The sequence below is a fragment of the Arvicanthis niloticus genome, chromosome 7 (assembly GCF_011762505.2).
Source record: "Arvicanthis niloticus isolate mArvNil1 chromosome 7, mArvNil1.pat.X, whole genome shotgun sequence".
Taxonomy (NCBI): domain Eukaryota; kingdom Metazoa; phylum Chordata; class Mammalia; order Rodentia; family Muridae; genus Arvicanthis; species Arvicanthis niloticus.
Window position 1 is genome coordinate 25,035,412 of NC_047664.1, and position 7,876 is coordinate 25,043,287.

The 7,876-nt window shown below is 42.8% G+C and overlaps 1 long non-coding RNA gene across 1 annotated transcript; it reads right to left on the bottom strand.

Moving 5' to 3' along the window:
• Nucleotides 1-376: 376 nt before the first annotated feature.
• Nucleotides 377-6,447, bottom strand: LOC143443050 (uncharacterized). The gene is made up of 3 exons (XR_013111749.1): nt 6,234-6,447; nt 5,884-6,100; nt 377-5,578 (listed from the first exon to the last, which is right to left on the bottom strand). It is a non-coding gene; the product is annotated as an uncharacterized LOC143443050 (long non-coding RNA).
• Between the last annotated feature and the right edge of the window lie 1,429 nt (nt 6,448-7,876).

Below are 7,876 nucleotides of genomic sequence, written 5' to 3' on the forward strand. Positions count from 1 at the left end.
GAGCCAGGGTGTTTGAATTTTCATGTTCATGATCTCATATCACTATCCAAATAAATATTTTTGCTACCTGTCTTTGCTTCTTAAAACATTGGCTAGAGTCCATACATGTAGGTGAGTGGAGATTGGTTATATTATTATCTTTAGAAGTATTGTTCAATAATATAGCAGTGGAACATTGTAGTCACATCATCACATAGTTTTAAATTAATACATTAAGCAAGAAATGTAAATTAGAAATGAAGCTTCTAAACAAGAAAGTGATTTAGCAACCTATTCCATGTAACTCAGTGAAAGAAAACAGTCAAGAGAATATATAATCTCAACACAGAAGCACAGTTCTTACATCAATGGAATAAGAGAATGTATATGCTGGAGTCAAATATCCCAAAGGGTTGTGCCGAAATATTCATGAACTCTAAAAGACCACCAAGAAACCGAATCCAATGCAATCACATTAGGGTCTCTTTATTCAGGCTTGAGCTTGTGTTCAACCCACTGCCAACCCACAGGACAGTTTTGGTGGAGTAAAAGCCCTGAGCATTCACTGGGACATAATGTTGGGGACCGCACTAGCCCCAAGTTGGGGCGGCCAAAATAAATATTGCAGCCCAGGCAAAATGTTGAGGCCTGGGCCGACCCACGTTTGGGCGGCCACTGTATCCCGGCCCAAGCTGCCGCTCCGGTCTGCAGGTCGGGCGTTCAGCAAGAGCGAGGGTGAGGCCAGATTTTACCTAATGTCTGAGATTCATCTCTGATGATCCCTTGTATTCTCTGATCTCCGTCTATTTTCTCTGATCTCTGGTTCTGTCTTTTATAGTCTGACTTCTAAGCCACGCCTCTAAGTTACACCTTTAATCATGCCCTTGGGTCTTGTCTCTAACCCTGATCTCTATACTTCTTAAGTCACACACCTTTAATCTCACACACCTTTAATCTCAAGGTATCTAAACCAAGATTATCGGAGTGTTCTCAGCTGTTGTAGGCTATTGTAATCCAAGTCTCATGTCAGGGTATATGGCTCAAGATGGCTGCAAAGCTGATAGCCGCTTTCTGCTAAAAGTCGGCCCCCAACAGGGACATATTGAAAATGTCGGGGAGTGAGTGTTTTTAGCCTGGCAAGCATCTAATTGGGAGTTACTGCCTTTAGCATAACTGTTTGATGCTAGGAGCCAAACCATAAACTTAACTTCTGCTTTACTCCTGATTGGTGGTTTTTAGGCAGGGGCGGGCTTGTAACCTAGGGGTCCAGATTTGTTGGGAGAATAACCTAGAGACTGGTGTTAGATGCTGGATTTGTTGGGGAGGGTAACCTGGAGGGAGACTCAGGTCTTGTTGGGGGGTAGCCTAGAAACTGGAACTAGGTACTGGCTTGTTAGTTTACTTGAGTTCAGACTTAGGTCAGGTTCTCTAAGATGGATTCTGAACCCAAAAATTTGGTCTCTCACAAAACTCTGGAACACAAAGTAAAGTTTTTAATTAAGTGTATATTATAGGTGGTTGTGAGTTGTCCAACATGAACTCAGATTATCTGCAAGAAAGAACATGTTCTTAATTACTGAGCCATCTCTCTAGCCATGAAATGTTTAATATCCATGTATGTATTTATTTATTTTGTGTGTATGTGCTGGTCTAATACATATCAAAATGCTCCTGTAGGGATCAGAAGACAACTTGTGGGAATTGGTTTTCTTCTTCTCCCATAAAGGTCTCAAGGATGGAACTCAAGTTTTCTGGTTTTACTCACTGGTTACATCACACAAGCCCTCAGTTTCGGTTTCTAAAATGAGAGTTAGATACCCAGGAAAAAAATCCTCAAATATTTCCAAGTTAAGTTTTATAAAGAAATAATTAAAAACAAAATAGGGAGTCTTCAACTCTGGAATCAGACTCCCTCCATTTCAACCTATGTTCTATTATCAGCGTCACAGTGATGGTTGAATTGTTTAAATCTGTACAAACATCTTTCATTCACCTGATGTAATCATCTTGGAAGCTTGCTGCCTCGGTCTGCTAATCTATGCCTAGTCCCTGTAGCTTCTAGCCTCTGTACAATGTTATCTAGACCGAGAATGTTTTCAGCCTCAGACTTGTTGCTGAAATAAGCTGAATAAGCTTACCCTTTCTAGTCCTTTTGATCCCTGGCTGGCTGGTTTAATGCAGCTGTCCTGGCTCAAATTCCTCTCCAAGCTGACTGATTCAATCTGGCTTCTCTTGGCTTCTCCTGAATTACTCTGCTTGGCAACAAACTAACTCTGGCAATCTGTTCTAATCTTCTAGCTTCTTGTCATTCTCTGGCTTATTCTGTCTTACCTGTGTGTAGCTTGTTCTCTCTCTCTGCAACCTGCCTCTGTACAACTGTCCTAGTAAAACTGCCCTCCCTTTCTCTGTGCTGTTCTCTCTTAAATAGCCTCTCTTTTTTCTCTGTTCTCCTGAGAGTTGGGCATGTTCTGTTCTGTCAAATCTTTTTCTGATTTGGCACTTTGTTTGCCACTCAATTAGGCATCACTTTCAAACATGGATGCTTCCTTCTACAAGCTAACTTTACTTTCATTGTTTGGGATTAAAGGTGTGTACTAAGGGTATTTCTGTTCCAGCCAGAAGGATTAAAGGTGTGTTCAAAGGCTGAGCCAAACCATAACTAGAAACAGGTTTTTCCAATAAACAACTCAATCTCGGTGTTTACAGTGTGACCAAATATACAATGCAAACCCTTAATCATTTTTATTCCCTCATTTCTAAAATATAGACAATATCATTAACTGCCTTTGAGGTTTCCCCTAAGGATTAGGATGAAGTATCTATGCAAAATTACTTAGCACAGTTCTTGGTGTATAGTATTTATATATGTATATATTTTGTTTAATATGGCACAGGGTCTAGTAAGACCCTGGAACTTGTGCCCTTTTGTTTCAGCCTCCCAAGTTTGAGAAGTATAGGCATACACCACCATGCTCAGCATATACAGATGTATAACTATGAAACAGTGATCCTACATAGACAGATTTTTATGGTTTTGATATTGAATGTCTCACCAAGGCTCATGAGTCAAAAGGCTTGGCTGAGCTGATGGCACTATTAGAAATCAGTGGAAGCATTATGATGTGGGGCATAACTGAAGGAAAGAAATCATGGTGCTGAAGCACGTGTTGAAAGTCTTGTGAAAAGGCCCTCCCAGGACAAGGAAGAAACCATGTCACTGAGTCAGCATCGGTACACACATGTGCAGCCTTATTCCATTCTTATGTCCTCAGTGTCTATCTTAGTGTTCTGTTGCTGTGAAGAGACACATGACCAAGGCAATTCTTATAAAAGGAAGTATTTAATTGGGGCTTGTGTACAGTTTCAGAGGTTTGATCTATTATCATCATGGCAGGGGCATTGTGACATGAAGGCAGACATGGTGTTGGAGATCTGTAGGCAGCAGGACAAGAGAGAGAAACTGGGCCTGGCCTGTGCTTTTAAAGCTTGAAATCCCACCCCCAATGACACACTTTCTCCAACAAGGCCATACCTCCTATGGTGGTTTGAATAAGAATGCCCCTCTTAGGGTCAAAGATTTGGATGCTTTGTCCCCAGGGATTAACAATATTAAAAGGTATGGCCTTATTGGAGTAGGTATAGCATTGTTGGAGGAAGTGTGACAATGGGGGTGGATTTGGGATTATAAATACTCAAGCCAATCCCAGTGTCTCTCTGCTGCTGCCTGCCAATCCAGATGTAGAACTCTCAGCTACTTCTTCTGCACCATGTCTGCCTGCATGCTGTAACGAATCTTATCACGGTGATAATGGATTAAGGTTTTGAAACTGTAAGCCAGCCCCAACTAAATGTTTTTCTTTATAAGAGTTGCTATGGTCATGGTGTCTCTTCATAGCCAGAGAAACACTCATCAAGACAGAAGTTGGTACCTGGGACTGGAGTATTGCTGTGACAGGCTTGACCATGTTTCTTAGTGGAATGTGGATTTTGGGACTTTGGATTAGGAAAGAAGTTGAACTCTTAAGTGGAGCTTAACGGGCAATCCTAGTAGGAATGTGGAAGACAGTAGTGCTGAGGGCAATGTAGATTATGTTGGCCTGACTCAAGAAATTTCAGACAGGAAGAATATTAGCAAGTGGCCTCAAGACCCTTGGCAGAGTATAAACAAAGTATGCTGGGGTCAGTTTAGAAGGTCATGAGCATGGGACTGGTGAGAACCGAGGAAAGATGAACTGGGACAGACGGGCCTGATAGTCAAAACTCTAGGGTCACAACAAAATGATTGTTTTTTTCACCTGCTTGACATAAGTGAGTGGATTTCTAGGAACTGATCCCAGGTATCAGCATCTTAGCCTGCTGTCTGTTCCCAGGCAGACTTTTAGTTCAGTATTCAGAAGTCAAATCCCACACTAAATGAAACTTTAGAGTGGGCCAAGCTTGTTTGAGTCCTTTTTGCAAATTACTCAATACCCTACAGCCCTGTTGCCACTTGAATGCCTCCCGATGTCCAGAAGGAAGTGAGTAGTACAGTGTGGCCACAGCTCCTGCCATTCTTCTTCCTCCAACTCATCACAACCCTGATTTCTGTTTAATGATGTGGCACGTAGAATAGGCTTGGCCCAGGGAGCAGCACTATTAGGAGGTGTGGCCTTGTTGGAGGAAGTGTGCCACTGTCAGGGTGGGCTTTGAGACCCTCCTCCTAACTCCCTGGAAGACAGTCTCTCCTGGCTGCAGTCAGATCAAGATGCAGAACTCTCAGCTCCTTCTCCAGCACCATGTCTGCCTGCACTCTGCCATGCTTCCTGCCATGATGATAATGGACTAAACCTCTGAAACTGTAAGCCAGTCCCTATTAAATGGTTTTCTTTATGAGAGTTACTTGGGTCATGGTGTCTCTTCACAGCAATAAAACCCTAACCAAAACAAATGACAAGATGGAAAATGAGCTAAAACAAACCAGTTCCCACCGAGGTTGCAATCAGAATCTGTCTTGGCATTACATTCTTCAGCTGTCACTATGGACCTCAGAAACAGTTTCAGATCTCAGTTTTGGACAGCTCTGAGGCCCACATCTTTTCTCTTTTCTCTCTTTCCCCACCTCATCCCTCCTACCATTAGAATATAATGCAATTCAAAGGTCTTTGATAGACCACCAAACAATAATGCCAAAACAAAAAACGAGAGAGAGAGAGAGAGAGAGAGAGAGAGAGAGAGAGAGAGAGAGAGAGAGACTAGTCAGCAGTAGCCACATTCTTTCTTTTCAGGTAATTCAAGAAGCCTGGACCTGGGGACTGGAACATCTCCTCTCTGTGTTCTTTTAGGTTGTTAAACAGAAAATGGAATCCTGAGGCTTCAACATCCTCACAACTTGCTATGAGATGACTTTCAGATTTTGTTGTAGTTGCTAAAAGCAAAGAGTTGGGTTGGGGAGTTTGAGGTTTGTGAAAAGCTCTGGGGATCTCAGGGAACTGAGAAGTGAACCAGTACTGGCATTGGCAGATGGGTTGATGGAGTTGTAGATGAAGATCAAGGGGGCCTGGAGTGGGAGGAGTGCAGCCTTTCTAGAGGATGGCAGGTCCAGGTTCTTCAGTCATCCACCCTGGTAAAGCATAAAACACAGGCAGGAATCAGCAGTTATAGATGAGACAGATCCCCTAATTCAGCTGCCATGCTTTTATTTTCCAAATGTGCTTTGCTCTTCATAGAAAACCAGTGACTATGATGTCTGTCATATTCAATATACTCTTTTTCTTATCTTCAAGTATGAAGCATTGAAAACATTCATATAGACACCAAGAAACACACACACACACACACACACACACAGAGAGAGAGAGAGAGAGAGAGAGAGAGAGAGAGAGCGCAAAGCCTGTCATTTCTCCTAAGACACATCACTTAACATACTTAGCATGAAACCTGGAATTTCATTCAGGCCCCAGTGCTTCCATAGACTGGCTCCCGGGGCTCTCCTTGGTCTGTCTTCTCAGAGCTCTGCGTTGTGATAGCATGGGAATCCAGAGTCTCCATCCCTGGAGAGTCACAGCATTATGTTGGAGCATTGTTCCAGAGTCTTGCTTCAGTCGTGTGTGTTGAATCAGGAGTTAACAGGATCCAAACCTCCCTATTACAAGAACAGACACCCCTGAGTGTGAATGATATCTCCTACCAGATAAGGAATCGGCAGATCAGACACCTCCTTATCTGCAGGTGAAGAGAGCCAGACCTCTGCTCCTGTTGCTACCTGGCTCACTCACCTCCCCTCATTGCCAGTGAGCTGGTCTTGCTTGTGCAGCTGTTCTCAGATTCTACCTACTTAAACCAAGACGTTCCTCGATTCTCAGGACTGAAGGACACCTTGGAATAATGTAGGCTTTTAAGGAGACCATGAGATTTAGATCTGGGTTCAGTCTATCTCCAGACAAATGAATTGGAGGAAGTATCTCTGAGGCATCTTCCAGAGCTGACATCCAATGACCACGAGGAGCTGAGGTAAGATTAAAAAAGGGACAATGAAGAAGACAAGGTACTGAAGTATCTTCAGCTTCCTGTGGGGGGCAGAACTCTGTCTTGACTACACACGGTTGTTTAATGGGTTTCGTCTGAGCTGGATGGTCCATAGCACCACAGGGCAAGTTGGGGGCTTTTAATCAAGCTTGTTAGTGTAGGAATGACTGTAAAGAATATGGCTCTGTCTCATGTTAATCTAAAGCAAGGAAGATGGGGAGAAGGCAACTGATGGTATGAAGAGGTCCTCAATTGAAGAAACTTCACTAAAATCAGAACTTCCCAGTAAAGGGGTTGGGGAATGTGTGTGAAAGAATATGATATTTATTTTGTAAAACAATTACTTGCTTTAAAGACAAAGGCAAGTCTTTTCCTTAAGAAGAACCCACTCCTGCTAGACATCAGATTGGCTCTATGTGGCAAAGGTAGAACTTTTGTCTACTTAGTGATCCCATTGCATCAGAACAAGCACAGATGTTGTATGGTCTTTTCCATGGTCTTTATTTTAGGAAGAGATTCTCCTGAAGATAGTGTGTTTCTTGAGGTTCAGTTTGTTTTGTGTGCTTTCTAAGAATTAAACAGTGCAGATTTTCCCAGCTGGACTTAAAAGGTTAAAAATCATGTTCTTTTTGTAATCAAAGGTCTGCAATGGCAACATCACCCACAGCACGAGGAGGCAGTGCACCCCGGGTATTCAGTTAAACTAAAGCTTGGGCTTCACATTATCATCTCTAGGACAGAATGTCACCAGGACATCGTGGTGAGAGGCAGGTCACAGCCCACAAACATTATTGAACATCACGGCTCTCAAAAACTCAGTGGTTATCAGCAACTTTGGCTGTTACTAGGGTTGAGGTGGAAAATAAAAACTCTGTGTTGCACACCCCTTAGACATCCATGAACAAATTTTTTTTTTTCTGTGTAAATGCAAAATGAACCCACTTAAGTCATCAAGAGAAGTGAGTTCAGGCAGGTGGCAGCACATGCTGGGTCAGAAATGCTCTTCAGGTGCCTTAAGATTCTTAAGTGAGTTTTTGCAGACACCAGAAGCATGGTGTTCCTCCCATGCTTTGCACCTGCCTTAGGACTGACTGTCCTAGTTGCAACACGTATTGCATTGAGCTTTTATTGGCTGTGCGTACAATATTCTGTACATCGTTCAAAAGGGAAGAAATAACAATGTGGAACATCTGTGTTTTGTCTGTACCAGATGATAGAAAGGTCATGAAGTAGTACTGGGTATCTGGCCACAGTACTGGGTACCTGGCCTGAAGTGATAGCACTGGATCCTAAACCCCATAGTGTCTATAAAAGCATGAGGGAATGGAGAGAGGGCTCAGAGGTTAAGAGCACTGACTGCTCTTACGAAGGTCCTGAGTTCAATTCCCAGCAT